The following is a 21,866-nucleotide window of genomic DNA, read 5'->3' on the forward strand; positions in this document are numbered from 1 at the left end:
AAAAAAAAAAAAAAAAAAAAAAAAAAAAAAAATCTTGTCTGATCTCGTAAGCTAAGCAGGTTTGGGCCTGGTTAGTGCCTGGATGGGAGACCGCCTGGGAATACCAGGTACTCTAAGCTTTTTTGAAATTTTTCACTTAGTATATAATAATTTTGCCAAAAAATAGAGTCAATGCCCGATCTCTGAATATAAGCAGGTTTGCGCCAGGTTAGTACATGGATGGGAGACTGCCTGGGAATACCAGGTGCTTTAAATGTTTGGATATTTTTCATGAATTATATAATAATCTTGCAAAAAAAAAAAAAAAAAAAAAAAAAAAGAGTCAATGCCCGATCTCTGAATCTTAGCAGGTTTAGGTCTGGTTAGTACTTGGATGAGAGTCCGCCAAGGAATACCAGGTGCTTTAAGCTTTTGGAATTTTTTCACTTAGTATATAATAAATTTGGCAAAAAATAGAGTCAATGCCCGATCTCTGAATATAAGCAGGTTTGGGCCAGGTTAGTAATTGGATGAAAGACCGCCTAGGAATACCAGGTGCTTTAAGCTTTTGGGGTTTCTTTCCTACTTTTATAATGTACTGGCGAGTAGATTGGCTGATCTTTAAATAGCCTTCTCTTTGCAGCAGTCTTCGCTTATGGCCATACCAGCCTGGCTATGCCCGATCTTGTCTGATCTCGGAAGCTAAGCAGGTTTGGGCCTGGTTAGTGCCTGGATGGGAGACCGCCTGGGAATACCAGGTACTGTAAGCTTTTTTGAAATTTTTCACTTAGTATATAATAATTTTGCCAAAAAATAGAGTCAATGCCCAATCTCTGAATATAAGCAGGTTTGCGCCAGGTTAGTACATGGATGGGAGACTGCCTGGGAATATCAGGTGCTTTAAATTTTTGGATATTTTTCACGAATTATATAATAATCTTGCAAAAAAAAAAAAAAAGAAAAAAAAAAGAGTCAATGCCCGATCTCTGAATCTTAGTAGGTTTAGGTCTGGTTAGTACTTGGATGAGAGACCGCCAAGGAATACCAGGTGCTTTAAGCTTTTGGAATTTTTTCACTTTTCATATAATAAATTTGGCAAAAAATAGAGTCAATGCCCGATCTCTGAATATAAGCAGGTTTGGGCCAGGTTAGTACATGGATGGGAGACTGCCTGGGAATACCAGGTGCTTTAAATTTTTGGATATTTTTCACGAATTATATAATAATCTTGCAAAAAAAAAAAAAAAAGAAGAAGTCAATGCCCGATCTCTGAATCTTAGCAGGTTAAGGTCTGGTTAGTACTTGAATGATAGACCGCCAAGGAATAACAGGTGCTTTAAGCTTTTGGAATTTTTTCACTTAGTATATAATAAATTTGCCAAAAAATAGAGTCAATGCCCGATCTCTGAATATAAGCAGGTTTGGGCCAGGTTAGTACTTGGATGAGAGACCGCCTAGAAATACCAGGTGCTTTAAGCTTTTGGGGTTTCTTTCCTACTTTTATAATGTACTGGCGAGTAGATTGGCTGATCTTTAAATAGCCTTCTCTTTGCAGCAGTCTTCACTTATGGCCATACCAGACTGGCTATGCCCGATCTTGTCTGATCTCGTAAGCTAAGCAGGTTTGGTCCTGGTTAGTGCCTGGATGGGAGACCGCCTGGGAATACCAGGTACTGTAAGCTTTTTTGAAATTTTTCACTTAGTATATAATAATTTTGCCAAAAAATAGAGTCAATGCCCGATCTCTGAATATAAGCAAGTTTGCGCCAGGTTAGTACATGGATGTGAGACTGCCTGGGAATACCAGGTGCTTTAAATGTTTGGATATTTTTCATGAATTATATAATAATCTTGCAAAAAAAAAAAAAAAAAGAGTCAATGCCCGATCTCTGAATCTTAGCAGGTTTAGGTCTGGTTAGTACTTGGATGAGAGACCGCCAAGGAATATCAGGTGCTTTAAGCTTTTGGAATTTTTTCACTTAGTATATAATAAATTTGGCAAAAAATAGAGTCAATGCCCGATCTCTGAATATAAGCAGGTTTGGGCCAGGTTAGTACATGGATGGGAGACTGCCTGGGAATACCAGGTGCTTTAAGCTTTTGGAATTTTTTCACTTAGCATATAATAAATTTGGCAAAAAATTGAGTCAATGCCCGATCTCTGAATATAAGCAGGTTTGGGCCAGGTTAGTACATGGATGGGAGACTGCCTGGGAATACCAGGTGCTTTAAATTTTTGGATATTTTTCAGGAAATATATAATAATCTTGTAAAAAAAAAAAAAAAAAAAAGAGTCAATGCCCGATCTCTGAATCTTAGCAGGTTTAGGTCTGGTTAGTACTTGGATGAGAGACCGCCAAGGAATACCAGGTGCTTTAAGCTTTTGGAATTTTTTCACTTAGTATATAATAAATTTGCCAAAAAATAGAGTCAATGCCCGATCTCTGAATATAAGCAGGTTTGGGCCAGGTTAGTACTTGGATGAGAGACCGCCTAGGAATACCAGGTGCTTTAAGCTTTTGGGGTTTCTTTCCTACTTTTATAATGTACTGGCGAGTAGATTGGCTGATCTTTAAATAGCCTTCTCTTTGCAGCAGTCTTCGCTTATGGCCATACCAGCCTGGCTATGCCCGATCTTGTCTGATCTCGTAAGCTAAGCAGGTTTGGGCCTGGTTAGTGCCTGGATGGGAGACCGCCTGGGAATACCAGGTGCTCTAAGCTTTTTTGAAATTTTTCACTTAGTATATAATAATTTTGCCAAAAAATAGAGTCAATGCCCGATCTCTGAATATAAGCAGGTTTGCGCCAGGTTAGTACATGGATGGGAGACTGCCTGGGAATACCAGGTGCTTTAAATGTTTGGATATTTTTCACGAATTATATAATAATCTTGCAACAAAAAAAAAAGAGTCAATGTCCGATCTCTGAATCTTAGTAGGTTTAGGTCTGGTTAGTACTTGGATGAGAGACCGCCAAGAAATACCAGGTGCTTTAAGCTTTTGGAATTTTTTTCACTTAGTATATAATAAATTTGGCAAAAAATAGAGTCAATGCCCGATCTCTGAATATAAGCAGGTTTGGGCCAGGTTAGTACATGGATGGGAGACTGCCTGGGAATACCAGGTGCTTTAAATTTTTGGATATTTTTCACGAATTATATAATAATCTTGCAACAAAATAAAAAAGAGTCAATGCCCGATCTCTGAATCTTAGTAGGTTTAGATCTGGTTAGTATTTGGATGAGAGACCGCCAAGGAATACCAGGTGCTTTAAGCTTTTGGAATTTTTTCACTTAGTATATAATAAATTTGGCAAAAAATAGAGTCAATGCCCGATCTCTGAATATAAGCAGGTTTGGGCCAGGTTAGTAATTGGATGAAAGACCGCCTAGGAATACCAGGTGCTTTAAGCTTTTGGGGTTTCTTTCCTACTTTTATAATGTACTGGCGAGTAGATTGGCTGATCTTTAAATAGCCTTCTCTTTGCAGCAGTCTTCGCTTATGGCCATACCAGCCTGGCTATGCCCGATCTTGTCTGATCTCGGAAGCTAAGCAGGTTTGGGCCTGGTTAGTGCCTGGATGGGAGACCGCCTGGGAATACCAGGTACTGTAAGCTTTTTTGAAATTTTTCACTTAGTATATAATAATTTTGCCAAAAAATAGAGTCAATGCCCAATCTCTGAATATAAGCAGGTTTGCGCCAGGTTAGTACATGGATGGGAGACTGCCTGGGAATATCAGGTGCTTTAAATTTTTGGATATTTTTCACGAATTATATAATAATCTTGCAAAAAAAAAAAAAAAGAAAAAAAAAGAGTCAATGCCCGATCTCTGAATCTTAGTAGGTTTAGGTCTGGTTAGTACTTGGATGAGAGACCGCCAAGGAATACCAGGTGCTTTAAGCTTTTGGAATTTTTTCACTTTTCATATAATAAATTTGGCAAAAAATAGAGTCAATGCCCGATCTCTGAATATAAGCAGGTTTGGGCCAGGTTAGTACATGGATGGGAGACTGCCTGGGAATACCAGGTGCTTTAAATTTTTGGATATTTTTCACGAATTATATAATAATCTTGCAAAAAAAAAAAAAAAAGAAGAAGTCAATGCCCGATCTCTGAATCTTAGCAGGTTAAGGTCTGGTTAGTACTTGAATGATAGACCGCCAAGGAATAACAGGTGCTTTAAGCTTTTGGAATTTTTTCACTTAGTATATAATAAATTTGCCAAAAAATAGAGTCAATGCCCGATCTCTGAATATAAGCAGGTTTGGGCCAGGTTAGTACTTGGATGAGAGACCGCCTAGAAATACCAGGTGCTTTAAGCTTTTGGGGTTTCTTTCCTACTTTTATAATGTACTGGCGAGTAGATTGGCTGATCTTTAAATAGCCTTCTCTTTGCAGCAGTCTTCACTTATGGCCATACCAGCCTGGCTATGCCCGATCTTGTCTGATCTCGTAAGCTAAGCAGGTTTGGTCCTGGTTAGTGCCTGGATGGGAGACCGCCTGGGAATACCAGGTACTGTAAGCTTTTTTGAAATTTTTCACTTAGTATATAATAATTTTGCCAAAAAATAGAGTCAATGCCCGATCTCTGAATATAAGCAAGTTTGCGCCAGGTTAGTACATGGATGTGAGACTGCCTGGGAATACCAGGTGCTTTAAATGTTTGGATATTTTTCATGAATTATATAATAATCTTGCAAAAAAAAAAAAAAAGAGTCAATGCCCGATCTCTGAATCTTAGCAGGTTTAGGTCTGGTTAGTACTTGGATGAGAGACCGCCAAGGAATATCAGGTGCTTTAAGCTTTTGGAATTTTTTCACTTAGTATATAATAAATTTGGCAAAAAATAGAGTCAATGCCCGATCTCTGAATATAAGCAGGTTTGGGCCAGGTTAGTACATGGATGGGAGACTGCCTGGGAATACCAGGTGCTTTAAGCTTTTGGAATTTTTTCACTTAGCATATAATAAATTTGGCAAAAAATTGAGTCAATGCCCGATCTCTGAATATAAGCAGGTTTGGGCCAGGTTAGTACATGGATGGGAGACTGCCTGGGAATACCAGGTGCTTTAAATTTTTGGATATTTTTCAGGAAATATATAATAATCTTGTAAAAAAAAAAAAAAAAAAAAGAGTCAATGCCCGATCTCTGAATCTTAGCAGGTTTAGGTCTGGTTAGTACTTGGATGAGAGACCGCCAAGGAATACCAGGTGCTTTAAGCTTTTGGAATTTTTTCACTTAGTATATAATAAATTTGCCAAAAAATAGAGTCAATGCCCGATCTCTGAATATAAGCAGGTTTGGGCCAGGTTAGTACTTGGATGAGAGACCGCCTAGGAATACCAGGTGCTTTAAGCTTTTGGGGTTTCTTTCCTACTTTTATAATGTACTGGCGAGTAGATTGGCTGATCTTTAAATAGCCTTCTCTTTGCAGCAGTCTTCGCTTATGGCCATACCAGCCTGGCTATGCCCGATCTTGTCTGATCTCGTAAGCTAAGCAGGTTTGGGCCTGGTTAGTGCCTGGATGGGAGACCGCCTGGGAATACCAGGTGCTCTAAGCTTTTTTGAAATTTTTCACTTAGTATATAATAATTTTGCCAAAAAATAGAGTCAATGCCCGATCTCTGAATATAAGCAGGTTTGCGCCAGGTTAGTACATGGATGGGAGACTGCCTGGGAATACCAGGTGCTTTAAATGTTTGGATATTTTTCACGAATTATATAATAATCTTGCAACAAAAAAAAAGAGTCAATGTCCGATCTCTGAATCTTAGTAGGTTTAGGTCTGGTTAGTACTTGGATGAGAGACCGCCAAGAAATACCAGGTGCTTTAAGCTTTTGGAATTTTTTTCACTTAGTATATAATAAATTTGGCAAAAAATAGAGTCAATGCCCGATCTCTGAATATAAGCAGGTTTGGGCCAGGTTAGTACATGGATGGGAGACTGCCTGGGAATACCAGGTGCTTTAAATTTTTGGATATTTTTCACGAATTATATAATAATCTTGCAACAAAATAAAAAAGAGTCAATGCCCGATCTCTGAATCTTAGTAGGTTTAGATCTGGTTAGTATTTGGATGAGAGACCGCCAAGGAATACCATGTGCTTTAAGCTTTTGGAATTTTTTCACTTAGTATATAATAAATTTGGCAAAAAATAGAGTCAATGCCCGATCTCTGAATATAAGCAGGTTTGGGCCAGGTTAGTAATTGGATGAGAGACCGCCTAGGAATACCAGGTGCTTTAAGCTTTTGGGGTTTCTTTCCTACTTTTATAATGTACTGGCGAGTAGATTGGCTGATCTTTAAATAGCCTTCTCTTTGCAGCAGTCTTCGCTTATGGCCATACCAGCCTGGCTATGCCCGATCTTGTCTGATCTCGTAAGCTAAGCAGGTTTGGGCCTGGTTAGTGCCTGGATGGGAGACCGCCTGGGAATACCAGGTACTCTAAGCTTTTTTGAAATTTTTCACTTAGTATATAATAATTTTGCCAAAAAATAGAGTCAATGCCCGATCTCTGAATATAAGCAGGTTTGCGCCAGGTTAGTACATGGATGGGAGACTGCCTGGGAATACCAGGTGCTTTAAATGTTTGGATATTTTTCACGAATTATATAATAATCTTGCCACAAAAAAAAAAAAGAGTCAATGCCCGATCTCTGAATCTTAGTAGGTTTAGGTCTGGTTAGTACTTGGATGAGAGACCGCCAAGGAATACCAGGTGCTTTAAGCTTTTGGAATTTTTTTCACTTAGTATATAATAAATTTGGCAAAAAATAGAGTCAATGCCCGATCTCTGAATATAAGCAGGTTTGGGCAAGGTTAGTACATGGATGGGAGACTGCCTGGGAATACCAAGTGCTTTAAATTTTTGGATATTTTTCACGAATTATATAATAATCTTGCAAAAAAAAAAAAAAAAAAAGAAGAAGTCAATGCCCGATCTCTGAATCTTAGCAGGTTAAGGTCTGGTTAGTACTTGGATGAGAGACCGCCAAGGAATACCAGGTGCTTTAAGCTTTTGGAATTTTTTCACTTAGTATATAATACATTTGGCAAAAAATAGAGTCAATGCCCGATCTCTGAATATAAGCAGGTTTGGGCCAGGTTAGTACATGGATGGGAGACTGCCTGGGAATACCAGGTGCTTTAAGCTTTTGGAATTTTTTCACTTAGTATATAATAAATTTGGCAAAAAATAGAGTCAATGCCCGATCTCTGAATATAAGCAGGTTTGGGCCAGGTTAGTACATGGATGGGAGACTGCCTGGGAATACCAGGTGCTTTAAATTTTTGGATATTTTTCACGAATTATATAATAATCTTGCAAAAAAAAAAAAAAAAAAAAAGAGTCAATGCCCGATCTCTGAATCTTAGCAGGTTTAGGTCTGGTTAGTACTTGGATGAGAGACCGCCAAGGAATACCAGGTGCTTTAAGCTTTTGGAATTTTTTCACTTAGTATATAATAAATTTGCCAAGAAATAGAGTCAATGCCCGATCTCTGAATATAAGCAGGTTTGGGCCAGGTTAGTACTTGGATGAGAGACCGCCTAGGAATACCAGGTGCTTTAAGCTTTTGGGGTTTCTTTCCTACTTTTATAATGTACTGGCGAGTAGATTGGCTGATCTTTAAATAGCCTTCTCTTTGCAGCAGTCTTCGCTTATGGCCATACCAGCCTGGCTATGCCCGATCTTGTCTGATCTCGTAAGCTAAGCAGGTTCGGGCCTGGTTAGTGCCTGGATGGGAGACCGCCTGGGAATACCAGGTACTCTAAGCTTTTTTGAAATTTTTCACTTAGTATATAATAATTTTGCCAAAAAATAGAGTCAATGCCCGATCTCTGAATATAAGCAGGTTTGCGCCAGGTTAGTACATGGATGGGAGACTGCCGGGGAATACCAGGTGCTTTAAATGTTTGGATATTTTTCATGAATTATATAATAATCTTGCAACAAAATAAAAAAGAGTCAATGCCCGATCTCTGAATCTTAGCAGGTTTAGATCTGGTTAGTACTTGGATGAGAGACCGCCAAGGAATACCAGGTGCTTTAAGCTTTTGGAATTTTTTCACTTAGTATATAATAAATTTGGCAAAAAATAGAGTCAATGCCCGATCTCTGAATATAAGCAGGTTTGGGCCAGGTTAGTAATTGGATGAGAGACCGCCTAGGAATACCAGGTGCTTTAAGCTTTTGGGGTTTCTTTCCTACTTTTATAATGTACTGGCGAGTAGATTGGCTGATCTTTAAATAGCCTTCTCTTTGCAGCAGTCTTCGCTTATGGCCATACCAGCCTGGCTATGCCCGATCTTGTCTGATCTCGGAAGCTAAGCAGGTTTGGGCCTGGTTAGTGCCTGGATGGGAGACCGCCTGGGAATACCAGGTACTGTAAGCTTTTTTGAAATTTTTCACTTAGTATATAATAATTTTGCCAAAAAAATAGAGTCAATGCCCGATCTCTGAATATAAGCAGGTTTGCGCCAGGTTAGTACATGGATGGGAGACTGCCTGGGAATATCAGGTGCTTTAAATTTTTGGATATTTTTCACGAATTATATAATAATCTTGCAAAAAAAAAAAAAAAGAAAAAAAAAGAGTCAATGCCCGATCTCTGAATCTTAGTAGGTTTAGGTCTGGTTAGTACTTGGATGAGAGACCGCCAAGGAATACCAGGTGCTTTAAGCTTTTGGAATTTTTTCACTTAGTATATAATAAATTTGGCAAAAAATAGAGTCAATTCCCGATCTCTGAATATAAGCAGGTTTGGGCCAGGTTAGTACATGGATGGGAGACTGCCTGGGAATATCAGGTGCTTTAAATTTTTGGATATTTTTTCACGAATTATATAATAATCTTGCAAAAAAAAAAAAAAAAAAAAAAGAGAGTCAATGCCCGATCTCTGAATCTTAGCAGGTTTAGGTCTGGTTAGTACTTGGATGAGAGACCGCCAAAGAATACCAGGTGCTTTAAGCTTTTGGAATTTTTTCACTTAGTATATAATAAATTTGGCAAAATATAGAGTCAATGCCCGATCTCTGAATATAAGCAGGTTTGGGCCAGGTTAGTACATGGATGGGAGACTGCCTGGGAATACCAGGTGCTTTAAATTTTTGGATATTTTTCACGAATTATATAATAATCTTGCAAAAAAAAAAAAAAGAGTCAATGCCCGATCTCTGAATTTTAGCAGGTTTAGGTCTAGTTAGTACTTGGATGAGAGACCGCCAAGGAATACCAGGTGCTTTAAGCTTTTGGAATTTTTTCACTTAGTATATAATAAATTTGGCAAAAAATAGAGTCAATGCCCGATCTCTGAATATAAGCAGGTTTGGGCCAGGTTAGTACATGGATGGGAGACTGCCTGGGAATACCAGGTGCTTTAAATTTTTGGATATTTTTCACGAATTATATAATAATCTTGCAAAAAAAAAAAAAAAAGAAGAAGTCAATGCCCGATCTCTGAATCTTAGCAGGTTAAGGTCTGGTTAGTACTTGAATGATAGACCGCCAAGGAATACCAGGTGCTTTAAGCTTTTGGAATTTTTTCACTTAGTATATAATAAATTTGGCAAAAAATAGAGTCAATGCCCGATCTCTGAATATAAGCAGGTTTGGGCCAGGTTAGTACTTGGATGAGAGACCGCCTAGGAATACCAGGTGCTTTAAGCTTTTGGGGTTTCTTTCCTACTTTTATAATGTACTGGCGAGTAGATTGGCTGATCTTTAAATAGCCTTCTCTTTGCAGCAGTCTTCGCTTATGGCCATACCAGCCTGGCTATGCCCGATCTTGTCTGATCTCGGAAGCTAAGCAGGTTTGGGCCTGGTTAGTGCCTGGATGGGAGACCGACTGAGATTGCCAGGTACTCTAAGCTATTTTGAAATTTTTCACTTAGTATATAATAATTTTGCCAAAAAATAGAGTCAATGCCCGATCTCTGAATATAAGCAGGTTTGCGCCAGGTTAGTACATGGATGGGAGACTGCCTGGGAATATCAGGTGCTTTAAATTTTTGGATATTTTTCACGAATTATATAATAATCTTGCAAAAAAAAAAAAAAAAAAAAAAAGAGTCAATGCCCGATCTCTGAATCTTAGCAGGTTTAGGTCTGGTTAGTACTTGGATGAGAGACCACCAAGGAATACCAGGTGCTTTAAGCTTTTGGAATTTTTTCACTTAGTATATAATAAATTTGGCAAAAAATTGAGTCAATGCCCGATCTCTGAATATAAGCAGGTTTGGGCCAGGTTAGTACATGGATGGGAGACTGCCTGGGAATACCAGGTGCTTTAAATTTTTGGATATTTTTCACAAATTATATAATAATCTTGCAAAAAAAAAAAAAAAAAATAGAGTCAATGCCCGATCTCTGAATCTTAGCAGGTTAAGGTCTGGTTAGTACTTGAATGATAGACCGCCAAGGAATACCAGGTGCTTTAAGCTTTTGGAATTTTTTCACTTAGTATATAATAAATTTGGCAAAAAATAGAGTCAATGCCCGATCTCTGAATATAAGCAGGTTTGGGCCAGGTTAGTACTTGGATGAGAGACCGCCTAGGAATACCAGGTGCTTTAAGCTTTTGGGGTTTCTTTCCTACTTTTATAATGTACTGGCGAGTAGATTGGCTGATCTTTAAATAGCCTTCTCTTTGCAGCAGTCTTCGCTTATGGCCATACCAGCCTGGCTATGCCCGATCTTGTCTGATCTTGGAAGCTAAGCAGGTTTGGGCCTGGTTAGTGCCTGGATGGGAGACCGACTGAGAATGCCAGGTACTCTAAGCTATTTTGAAATTTTTCACTTAGTATATAATAATTTTGCCAAAAAATAGAGTCAATGCCCGATCTCTGAATATAAGCAGGTTTGCGCCAGGTTAGTACATGTATGGGAGACTGCCTGGGAATATCAGGTGCTTTAAATTTTTGGATATTTTTCACGAATTATATAATAATCTTGCAAAAAAAAAAAAAAAAGAAGAAGTCAATGCCCGATCTCTGAATCTTAGCAGGTTAAGGTCTGGTTAGTACTTGAATGATAGACCGCCAAGGAATACCAGGTGCTTTAAGCTTTTGGAATTTTTTCACTTAGTATATAATAAATTTGGCAAAAAATAGAGTCAATGCCCGATCTCTGAATATAAGCAGGTTTGGGCCAGGTAAGTACTTGGATGAGAGACCGCCTGGGAATGCCAGGTACTCTAAGCTATTTTGAAATTTTTCACTTAGTATATAATAATTTTGCCAAAAAATAGAGTCAATGCCCGATCTCTGAATATAAGCAGGTTTGCGCCAGGTTAGTACATGGATGGGAGACTGCCTGGGAATATCAGGTGCTTTAAATTTTTGGATATTTTTTCACGAATTATATAATAATCTTGCAAAAAAAAAAAAAAAAAAAAAGAGAGTCAATGCCCGATCTCTGAATCTTAGCAGGTTTAGGTCTGGTTAGTACTTGGATGAGAGACCGCCAAAGAATACCAGGTGCTTTAAGCTTTTGGAATTTTTTCACTTAGTATATAATAAATTTGGCAAAATATAGAGTCAATGCCCGATCTCTGAATATAAGCAGGTTTGGGCCAGGTTAGTACTTGGATGAGAGACCGCCTAGGAATACCAGGTGCTTTAAGCTTTTGGGGTTTCTTTCCTACTTTTATAATGTACTGGCGAGTAGATTGGCTGATCTTTAAATAGCCTTCTCTTTGCAGCAGTCTTCGCTTATGGCCATACCAGCCTGGCTATGCCCGATCTTGTCTGATCTCGGAAGCTAAGCAGGTTTGGGCCTGGTTAGTGCCTGGATGGGAGACCGACTGAGAATGCCAGGTACTCTAAGCTATTTTGAAATTTTTCACTTAGTATATAATAATTTTGCCAAAAAATAGAGTCAATGCCCGATCTCTGAATATAAGCAGGTTTGCGCCAGGTTAGTACATGGATGGGAGACTGCCTGGGAATATCAGGTGCTTTAAATTTTTGGATATTTTTCACGAATTATATAATAATCTTGCAAAAAAAAAAAAAAAAAAAAGAGTCAATGCCCGATCTCTGAATCTTAGCAGGTTTAGGTCTGGTTAGTACTTGGATGAGAGACCGCCAAGGAATACCAGGTGCTTTAAGCTTTTGGAATTTTTTCACTTAGTATATAATAAATTTGGCAAAAAATAGAGTCAATGCCCGATCTCTGAATATAAGCAGGTTTGGGCCAGGTTAGTACATGGATGGGAGACTGCCTGGGAATACCAGGTGCTTTAAATTTTTGGATATTTTTCACAAATTATATAATAATCTTGCAAAAAAAAAAAAAAAATAGAGTCAATGCCCGATCTCTGAATCTTAGCAGGTTAAGGTCTGGTTAGTACTTGAATGATAGACCGCCAAGGAATACCAGGTGCTTTAAGCTTTTGGAATTTTTTCACTTAGTATATAATAAATTTGGCAAAAAATAGAGTCAATGCCCGATCTCTGAATATAAGCAGGTTTGGGCCAAGTTAGTACTTGGATGAGAGACCGCCTAGGAATACCAGGTGCTTTAAGCTTTTGGGGTTTCTTTCCTACTTTTATAATGTACTGGCGAGTAGATTGGCTGATCTTTAAATAGCCTTCTCTTTGCAGCAGTCTTCGCTTATGGCCATACCAGCCTGGCTATGCCCGATCTTGTCTGATCTCGTAAGCTAAGCAGGTTCGGGCCTGGTTAGTGCCTGGATGGGAGACCGCCTGGGAATACCAGGTACTCTAAGCTTTTTTGAAATTTTTCACTTAGTATATAATAATTTTGCCAAAAAATAGAGTCAATGCCCGATCTCTGAATATAAGCAGGTTTGCGCCAGGTTAGTACATGGATGGGAGACTGCCGGGGAATACCAGGTGCTTTAAATGTTTGGATATTTTTCATGAATTATATAATAATCTTGCAACAAAATAAAAAAGAGTCAATGCCCGATCTCTGAATCTTAGCAGGTTTAGATCTGGTTAGTACTTGGATGAGAGACCGCCAAGGAATACCAGGTGCTTTAAGCTTTTGGAATTTTTTCACTTAGTATATAATAAATTTGGCAAAAAATAGAGTCAATGCCCGATCTCTGAATATAAGCAGGTTTGGGCCAGGTTAGTAATTGGATGAGAGACCGCCTAGGAATACCAGGTGCTTTAAGCTTTTGGGGTTTCTTTCCTACTTTTATAATGTACTGGCGAGTAGATTGGCTGATCTTTAAATAGCCTTCTCTTTGCAGCAGTCTTCGCTTATGGCCATACCAGCCTGGCTATGCCCGATCTTGTCTGATCTCGGAAGCTAAGCAGGTTTGGGCCTGGTTAGTGCCTGGATGGGAGACCGCCTGGGAATACCAGGTACTGTAAGCTTTTTTGAAATTTTTCACTTAGTATATAATAATTTTGCCAAAAAAATAGAGTCAATGCCCGATCTCTGAATATAAGCAGGTTTGCGCCAGGTTAGTACATGGATGGGAGACTGCCTGGGAATATCAGGTGCTTTAAATTTTTGGATATTTTTCACGAATTATATAATAATCTTGCAAAAAAAAAAAAAAAGAAAAAAAAAGAGTCAATGCCCGATCTCTGAATCTTAGTAGGTTTAGGTCTGGTTAGTACTTGGATGAGAGACCGCCAAGGAATACCAGGTGCTTTAAGCTTTTGGAATTTTTTCACTTAGTATATAATAAATTTGGCAAAAAATAGAGTCAATTCCCGATCTCTGAATATAAGCAGGTTTGGGCCAGGTTAGTACATGGATGGGAGACTGCCTGGGAATATCAGGTGCTTTAAATTTTTGGATATTTTTTCACGAATTATATAATAATCTTGCAAAAAAAAAAAAAAAAAAAAAGAGAGTCAATGCCCGATCTCTGAATCTTAGCAGGTTTAGGTCTGGTTAGTACTTGGATGAGAGACCGCCAAAGAATACCAGGTGCTTTAAGCTTTTGGAATTTTTTCACTTAGTATATAATAAATTTGGCAAAATATAGAGTCAATGCCCGATCTCTGAATATAAGCAGGTTTGGGCCAGGTTAGTACATGGATGGGAGACTGCCTGGGAATACCAGGTGCTTTAAATTTTTGGATATTTTTCACGAATTATATAATAATCTTGCAAAAAAAAAAAAAAGAGTCAATGCCCGATCTCTGAATTTTAGCAGGTTTAGGTCTAGTTAGTACTTGGATGAGAGACCGCCAAGGAATACCAGGTGCTTTAAGCTTTTGGAATTTTTTCACTTAGTATATAATAAATTTGGCAAAAAATAGAGTCAATGCCCGATCTCTGAATATAAGCAGGTTTGGGCCAGGTTAGTACATGGATGGGAGACTGCCTGGGAATACCAGGTGCTTTAAATTTTTGGATATTTTTCACGAATTATATAATAATCTTGCAAAAAAAAAAAAAAAAGAAGAAGTCAATGCCCGATCTCTGAATCTTAGCAGGTTAAGGTCTGGTTAGTACTTGAATGATAGACCGCCAAGGAATACCAGGTGCTTTAAGCTTTTGGAATTTTTTCACTTAGTATATAATAAATTTGGCAAAAAATAGAGTCAATGCCCGATCTCTGAATATAAGCAGGTTTGGGCCAGGTTAGTACTTGGATGAGAGACCGCCTAGGAATACCAGGTGCTTTAAGCTTTTGGGGTTTCTTTCCTACTTTTATAATGTACTGGCGAGTAGATTGGCTGATCTTTAAATAGCCTTCTCTTTGCAGCAGTCTTCGCTTATGGCCATACCAGCCTGGCTATGCCCGATCTTGTCTGATCTCGGAAGCTAAGCAGGTTTGGGCCTGGTTAGTGCCTGGATGGGAGACCGACTGAGATTGCCAGGTACTCTAAGCTATTTTGAAATTTTTCACTTAGTATATAATAATTTTGCCAAAAAATAGAGTCAATGCCCGATCTCTGAATATAAGCAGGTTTGCGCCAGGTTAGTACATGGATGGGAGACTGCCTGGGAATATCAGGTGCTTTAAATTTTTGGATATTTTTCACGAATTATATAATAATCTTGCAAAAAAAAAAAAAAAAAAAAAGAGTCAATGCCCGATCTCTGAATCTTAGCAGGTTTAGGTCTGGTTAGTACTTGGATGAGAGACCACCAAGGAATACCAGGTGCTTTAAGCTTTTGGAATTTTTTCACTTAGTATATAATAAATTTGGCAAAAAATTGAGTCAATGCCCGATCTCTGAATATAAGCAGGTTTGGGCCAGGTTAGTACATGGATGGGAGACTGCCTGGGAATACCAGGTGCTTTAAATTTTTGGATATTTTTCACAAATTATATAATAATCTTGCAAAAAAAAAAAAAAAAATAGAGTCAATGCCCGATCTCTGAATCTTAGCAGGTTAAGGTCTGGTTAGTACTTGAATGATAGACCGCCAAGGAATACCAGGTGCTTTAAGCTTTTGGAATTTTTTCACTTAGTATATAATAAATTTGGCAAAAAATAGAGTCAATGCCCGATCTCTGAATATAAGCAGGTTTGGGCCAGGTTAGTACTTGGATGAGAGACCGCCTAGGAATACCAGGTGCTTTAAGCTTTTGGGGTTTCTTTCCTACTTTTATAATGTACTGGCGAGTAGATTGGCTGATCTTTAAATAGCCTTCTCTTTGCAGCAGTCTTCGCTTATGGCCATACCAGCCTGGCTATGCCCGATCTTGTCTGATCTTGGAAGCTAAGCAGGTTTGGGCCTGGTTAGTGCCTGGATGGGAGACCGACTGAGAATGCCAGGTACTCTAAGCTATTTTGAAATTTTTCACTTAGTATATAATAATTTTGCCAAAAAATAGAGTCAATGCCCCATCTCTGAATATAAGCAGGTTTGCGCCAGGTTAGTACATGTATGGGAGACTGCCTGGGAATATCAGGTGCTTTAAATTTTTGTATATTTTTCACGAATTATATAATAATCTTGCAAAAAAAAAAAAAAAAAGAAGAAGTCAATGCCCGATCTCTGAATCTTAGCAGGTTAAGGTCTGGTTAGTACTTGAATGATAGACCGCCAAGGAATACCAGGTGCTTTAAGCTTTTGGAATTTTTTCACTTAGTATATAATAAATTTGGCAAAAAATAGAGTCAATGCCCGATCTCTGAATATAAGCAGGTTTGGGCCAGGTAAGTACTTGGATGAGAGACCGCCTGGGAATGCCAGGTACTCTAAGCTATTTTGAAATTTTTCACTTAGTATATAATAATTTTGCCAAAAAATAGAGTCAATGCCCGATCTCTGAATATAAGCAGGTTTGCGCCAGGTTAGTACATGGATGGGAGACTGCCTGGGAATATCAGGTGCTTTAAATTTTTGGATATTTTTTCACGAATTATATAATAATCTTGCAAAAAAAAAAAAAAAAAAAAGAGTCAATGCCCGATCTCTGAATCTTAGCAGGTTTAGGTCTGGTTAGTACTTGGATGAGAGACCGCCAAGGAATACCAGGTGCTTTAAGCTTTTGGAATTTTTTCACTTAGTATATAATAAATTTGGCAAAAAATAGAGTCAATGCCCGATCTCTGAATATAAGCAGGTTTGGGCCAGGTTAGTACATGGATGGGAGACTGCCTGGGAATACCAGGTGCTTTAAATTTTTGGATATTTTTCACAAATTATATAATAATCTTGCAAAAAAAAAAAAAATAGAGTCAATGCCCGATCTCTGAATCTTAGCAGGTTAAGGTCTGGTTAGTACTTGAATGATAGACCGCCAAGGAATACCAGGTGCTTTAAGCTTTTGGAATTTTTTCACTTAGTATATAATAAATTTGGCAAAAAATAGAGTCAATGCCCGATCTCTGAATATAAGCAGGTTTGGGCCAGGTTAGTACTTGGATGAGAGACCGCCTAGGAATACCAGGTGCTTTAAGCTTTTGGGGTTTCTTTCCTACTTTTATAATGTACTGGCGAGTAGATTGGCTGATCTTTAAATAGCCTTCTCTTTGCAGCAGTCTTCGCTTATGGCCATACCAGCCTGGCTATGCCCGATCTTGTCTGATCTCGGAAGCTAAGCAGGTTTGGGCCTGGTTAGTGCCTGGATGGGAGACCGCCTGGGAATGCCAGGTACTCTAAGTTATTTTGAAATTTTTCACTTAGTATATAATAATTTTGCCAAAAAATAGAGTCAATGCCCGATCTCTGAATATAAGCAGGTTTGCGCCAGGTTAGTACATGGATGGGAGACTGCCTGGGAATATCAGGTGCTTTAAATTTTTGGATATTTTTCACGAATTATATAATAATCTTGCAAAAAAAAAAAAAAAAAAAAAAAAGAGTCAATGCCCGATCTCTGAATCTTAGCAGGTTTAGGTCTGGTTAGTACTTGGATGAGAGACCACCAAGGAATACCAGGTGCTTTAAGCTTTTGGAATTTTTTCACTTAGTATATAATAAATTTGGCAAAATATAGAGTCAATGCCCGATCTCTGAATATAAGCAGGTTTGGGCCAGGTTAGTACATGGATGGGAGACTGCCTGGGAATACCAGGTGCTTTAAATTTTTGGATATTTTTCACGAATTATATAATAATCTTGCAAAAAAAAAAAAAAAGAGTCAATGCCTGATCTCTGAATCTTAGCAGGTTAAGGTCTGGTTAGTACTTGAATGAGAGACCGCCAAGGAATACCAGGTGCTTTAAGCTTTTGGCATTTTTTCACTTAGTATATAATAAATTTGGCCAAAAATAGAGTCAATGCCCGATCTCTGAATATAAGCAGGTTTGGGCCAGGTTAGTACATGGATGGGAGACTGCCTGGGAATACCAGGTGCTTTAAATTTTTGGATATTTTTCACAAATTATATAATAATCTTGCAAAAAAAAAAAAAAAGAGTCAATGCCCGATCTCTGAATTTTAGCAGGTTTAGGTCTATTTAGTACTTGGATGAGAGACCGCCAAGGAATACCAGGTGCTTTAAGCTTTTGGGTTTTCTTTCCTACTTATATAATGTACTGGCGAGTAGATTGGCTGATCTTTAAATAGCCTTCTCTTTGCAGCAGTCTTCGCTTACGGCCATACCAGCCTGGCTATGCCCGATCTCGTCTGATCTCGGAAGTTAAGCAGGTTTGGGCCTGGTTAGTACTTGGATGGGAGACCGCCTGGGAATACCAGGTACTGTAAGCTTTTTGGAAATTTTTCACTTAGTATATAATAATTTTGCCAAAAAATAGAGTCAATGCCCGATCTCTGAATATAAGCAGGTTTGGGCCAGGTTAGTACATGGATGGGAGACTGCCTGGGAATACCAGGTGCTTTAAATTTTTGGATATTTTTCACGAATTATATAATAATCTTGCAAAAAAAAAAAAAAGAGTCAATGCCCGATCTATGAATCTTAGCAGGTTTAGGTCTGGTTAGTACTTGGTTGAAAGACCGCCTAGGAATACCAGGTGCTTAACGCTTTTGGAATTTTTTCACTTAGTATATAATAAATTTGGCAAAAAATAGAGTCAATGCCCGATCTCTAAATTTTAGCAGGTTTCGGTCTGGTTAGTACTTGGATGAGAGACCGCCTAGGAATACTAGGTGCTTTAAGCTTTTGGGTTTTCTTTCCTACTTATATAATGTACTGGCGAGTAGATTGGCTGATCTTTAAATAGCATTCTCTTTGCAGCAGTCTTCGCTTACGGCCATACCAACCTGGCAACGCTAGAGTGCTAGCAGGAAGTGAGGTGGCAGTAGTGGGTGAGAGTAGGCTCACCATTGTTGTTTGTAAACCCATTTTTTGTTTAAAGTTAGCTTTTTTTCTGTTTTTCTGTTTTGTTTTGTTTTTAAGTTCAAACACTTCCCAGCAGCCTAGGCTGTCTGGGGAGGATTTTTATTTTTGGAGGTTTTGTTTTGTTATTTTTTCAAAATTGGACTGATTACATGGAAATGAAATGGCAGGAGAAAGACGCAGGGACTTTGACACGGAAAACACTACAGGACAACGGCTTGGATACAACGAGGCAAAGAAAATGATTATTTATTCAAAGGAAGCAACTGTAATTGTGGATCTGGCAGAGGTGAGAGATGGATCGGTGCAGGATATTATCAAAGAAGTGAATGAAAAAATTGGAGGAGGAAAGATTTTGGCGATAAGACCAAGACAAGGCAAAGAATTCGAGATCACATTATCAAATGAGGAGGAGTGTGAAAAGCTAGAGGATGGACTAAGAATCAGGCAACAATTTTGTGAGATTAGAAAGCTACAAGTAAGAGAATATGTTGTTTCTTTTATGCATTTGCCTGCATATGTTGATGACCAGGATATATTAGATAAATTGGAGGCATGGGGTGTAACTCCCTCAACCAACATTAAGAGAAGAACATATCCGGGTACTGAAATAGCAGATGGTACGAGATATGTAAAGGTCAGGTTCCCAAAGGAAGTTGTATCTCTACCATATAGCAGCAAGTTTGAGACTGCTGAGGGCACACAGTACTTTCAGATTATACACGATCGGCAGGTGAAAACCTGTAGATTGTGTATGGATCCAGGACATGTATTTAAAGATTGCCCGGACTTTATTTGTTACCAGTGCAAAGAGCAGGGGCACTTGGCAAGAAGCTGCAATGCAGTGAAGTGCCCGGAATGTAGGAAAGTGTTGGTGAGGTGCGAATGTTGGATGGGGGAGGGAGAAAATAGTAGTGAACAAGAAACAGATATGGTTGTTAATGTGGGTGGGCAAAAGCAGAGGGAAACCGAGATGGACAATGTTTTAAACAAGGAGATGGAAGATTGTGGACTGGGAGAGGAAAATGAAGAGGAAGAACATCAAGCAGACACAGGAGGAGAGGAAAAAGAAAATGATGGAGAAAAAACAATATCACAAGGGACGGTGCAAAGGACCATGGAAATAAGCAAAGAACAGGAGGAACAAAAAAACAATGAGGAAGGTTATCAGGAGGGGAGAATGGAGATAAAAGGAGAAGAGAAACACTGTGGACTGAGAGAGGACAATGGAGAGAAAGAACATCAGGGGGACACAGGAGAAAAGAAGAAAGAACTAGATGGAGAAATAACAACATCTCAATGGACTGTGCAAAAGACTATGGATATGAGCGAGGAACATGGGGAACAACAAAACGACGAGGAAGGTTATCAGGAGAGGAGAATGGAGAGAAAAGGAGAAGAGAAACGTAGGAAAGAACGAGAAGGAATACAAAGAAGAAGAACTTTAAAGGTAACACCCAATATAGACATTGCAAAGAAAAGATTTTTAAGGCAAGGAATATTAAAAGACAAGGAGGGTTGTGAGAACAGATTTGATGTACTGAGAGATATGGAGCATGACTGAAAAAAAAATGAAATGTTTTAATTATTTATTTTATATTGTTTTTATGTTTTTAAGAGTTGTTTCATTTAATGCACGAGGTTTAATGGATGTGGAGAAATTTGAAAATATGAGGGAATTATGTAGAGGGGTGGATGTATTTGTATTACAAGAAACGAATTGGAAAAATTATTGTGTTAAAAGGTTTGAAAATGTATGGGATGGGAATATACATTGTAATAATGGTACAGAGAAAACTGGGAAAGGGGTTGCTATTTTAATAAGAAGAGAGGTGTGTGAAAAAGAAAGTGTGGTGTTTAATGATGGAGCAGGGAAATGTTTAGCTGTTGAAATAGAAAAAGGAAATGAGAGATGTACAATATGTAACATACATGCTCCAAATGAAGAAAAGCAAAAGGTGGAATTTTTTAAAACAATATCTGCAAATGTAAGAATTAATGAAAGGGTGATTTTAATGGGGGATTTTAATACTGTTTTTACAGAATTAGACTTAGCAAGTAATATGGTTTTTAAGACTGATAAGGGAAGGGAGGAGTTGAACAAACTGATGGGGGATTTTAAATTGATTGATGTGTGGAGAGAAAGAAATAGAACGAGTAGACAATTTTCAAGAAGACAATTTGTTTTAAAAGAACTGAAACAAAGTAGGATTGATTATATTTTATGTACAGAGGAAATGCAAGGGAATATTACTAATGTTTATTATAAACGAGTTGGTCTTAGTGATCATTCTCTCTTATTTTTAACATTAGATTCTTCAAGTGTGAAAAGGGGAGGGGGAGTGTGGGTTTTAAATGCAAAGATTTTAAAGAGTAATGCATATCAGGAAAGTATTAAAGGGATTGTGGAAGAAAGCAAAATTAATAGAATGTATAGGGAAGAGAAAAGAGTATGGTGGGATAGTGTTAAGTGGGAAATAAAGACATTTTCAATAGAATACAGCAAAAATGTCAGAAAATTAGAAAGACAGAAGGAAACCGAATTAACCAAACTCCTGAATAATGAGTTAAGTAAAGTGTCAGAAAGCAATGGAAAAGAGGAAATTGAAAAAATAATAATGCTACAAGATAAATTAAAGATATTAGAAGAGGAAAAATGTAAGGGTGCAATTATAAGAAGTAAAGCAAAATATGCAGTAGAGGGAGAAAGATGCACAAAATTTTTCTTTAATTTAGAACAAAATAGGCAGAAGGCTGATCTATTGAAAGAAGTCTTAAATAAAAAAGGGGAAATAGAAACAGAAACTAAAGAAATTTTGAAAACAGTAAAGCAATATTACATGGACATGTTTAAGGGACAAGGTATAGGAAAAAATGATGAGGAGTTTTTGATTAAACAAATTAAATCTAAGTTAACAGGTGAGGACAGGATTTTGTGTGATGAAGAAATTAAGGAAGAAGAAATAGATATTGCAATTCAACAGTTAAAACCTGGAAAGAGCCCTGGTGTGGATGGTTTGACTAATGAATTTTATAAAACTTTTAGAGAAATGTTAGTGCCAATTTTAAAAGAAGTTTTTGAAGAAATTTTCAAGAAGGGGGTGTTGAGTGAAAAAATGAAGATCGGCATGGTAAAAATGATTTACAAAAAAAGCGGTAATCCAAAAGATCTTAAAAATTTTAGACCTAT

General features: G+C 38.0%; 5 non-coding genes and 13 pseudogenes across 5 annotated transcripts; all 18 read left to right on the top strand.

Annotated features, from left to right (window-relative positions):
- Nucleotides 1-630: 630 nt before the first annotated feature.
- LOC127937735 (5S ribosomal RNA) lies at nt 631-749 on the top strand. Its single transcript, XR_008148516.1, has one exon. It is a non-coding gene; the product is annotated as a 5S ribosomal RNA (ribosomal RNA).
- A 793-nt stretch (nt 750-1,542) lies between these two features.
- LOC127937555 (uncharacterized) lies at nt 1,543-1,661 on the top strand (annotated as a pseudogene).
- Nucleotides 1,662-2,581: 920 nt separating this feature from the next.
- Nucleotides 2,582-2,700, top strand: LOC127936132 (uncharacterized; annotated as a pseudogene).
- Nucleotides 2,701-3,475: 775 nt separating this feature from the next.
- On the top strand, nt 3,476-3,594 carry LOC127937736 (5S ribosomal RNA). The gene has a single exon (XR_008148517.1). It is a non-coding gene; the product is annotated as a 5S ribosomal RNA (ribosomal RNA).
- Nucleotides 3,595-4,386: 792 nt separating this feature from the next.
- On the top strand, nt 4,387-4,505 carry LOC127937170 (uncharacterized; annotated as a pseudogene).
- A 918-nt stretch (nt 4,506-5,423) lies between these two features.
- On the top strand, nt 5,424-5,542 carry LOC127936133 (uncharacterized; annotated as a pseudogene).
- A 774-nt stretch (nt 5,543-6,316) lies between these two features.
- Nucleotides 6,317-6,435, top strand: LOC127936585 (uncharacterized; annotated as a pseudogene).
- A 1,206-nt stretch (nt 6,436-7,641) lies between these two features.
- Nucleotides 7,642-7,760, top strand: LOC127936856 (uncharacterized; annotated as a pseudogene).
- A 498-nt stretch (nt 7,761-8,258) lies between these two features.
- On the top strand, nt 8,259-8,377 carry LOC127937737 (5S ribosomal RNA). The gene has a single exon (XR_008148518.1). It is a non-coding gene; the product is annotated as a 5S ribosomal RNA (ribosomal RNA).
- A 1,358-nt stretch (nt 8,378-9,735) lies between these two features.
- LOC127937587 (uncharacterized) lies at nt 9,736-9,854 on the top strand (annotated as a pseudogene).
- A 790-nt stretch (nt 9,855-10,644) lies between these two features.
- Nucleotides 10,645-10,763, top strand: LOC127937498 (uncharacterized; annotated as a pseudogene).
- A 928-nt stretch (nt 10,764-11,691) lies between these two features.
- On the top strand, nt 11,692-11,810 carry LOC127937090 (uncharacterized; annotated as a pseudogene).
- A 785-nt stretch (nt 11,811-12,595) lies between these two features.
- On the top strand, nt 12,596-12,714 carry LOC127936857 (uncharacterized; annotated as a pseudogene).
- A 498-nt stretch (nt 12,715-13,212) lies between these two features.
- Nucleotides 13,213-13,331, top strand: LOC127937738 (5S ribosomal RNA). The gene has a single exon (XR_008148519.1). It is a non-coding gene; the product is annotated as a 5S ribosomal RNA (ribosomal RNA).
- A 1,357-nt stretch (nt 13,332-14,688) lies between these two features.
- On the top strand, nt 14,689-14,807 carry LOC127937589 (uncharacterized; annotated as a pseudogene).
- A 787-nt stretch (nt 14,808-15,594) lies between these two features.
- LOC127937499 (uncharacterized) lies at nt 15,595-15,713 on the top strand (annotated as a pseudogene).
- A 1,205-nt stretch (nt 15,714-16,918) lies between these two features.
- LOC127936330 (uncharacterized) lies at nt 16,919-17,037 on the top strand (annotated as a pseudogene).
- Nucleotides 17,038-17,965: 928 nt separating this feature from the next.
- Nucleotides 17,966-18,084, top strand: LOC127936492 (5S ribosomal RNA). The gene has a single exon (XR_008148288.1). It is a non-coding gene; the product is annotated as a 5S ribosomal RNA (ribosomal RNA).
- Nucleotides 18,085-21,866: the final 3,782 nt, after the last annotated feature.

Source organism: Carassius gibelio, chromosome A19 (genome assembly GCF_023724105.1).
Source record: "Carassius gibelio isolate Cgi1373 ecotype wild population from Czech Republic chromosome A19, carGib1.2-hapl.c, whole genome shotgun sequence".
NCBI classification, from domain to species: Eukaryota; Metazoa; Chordata; class Actinopteri; order Cypriniformes; family Cyprinidae; genus Carassius; species Carassius gibelio.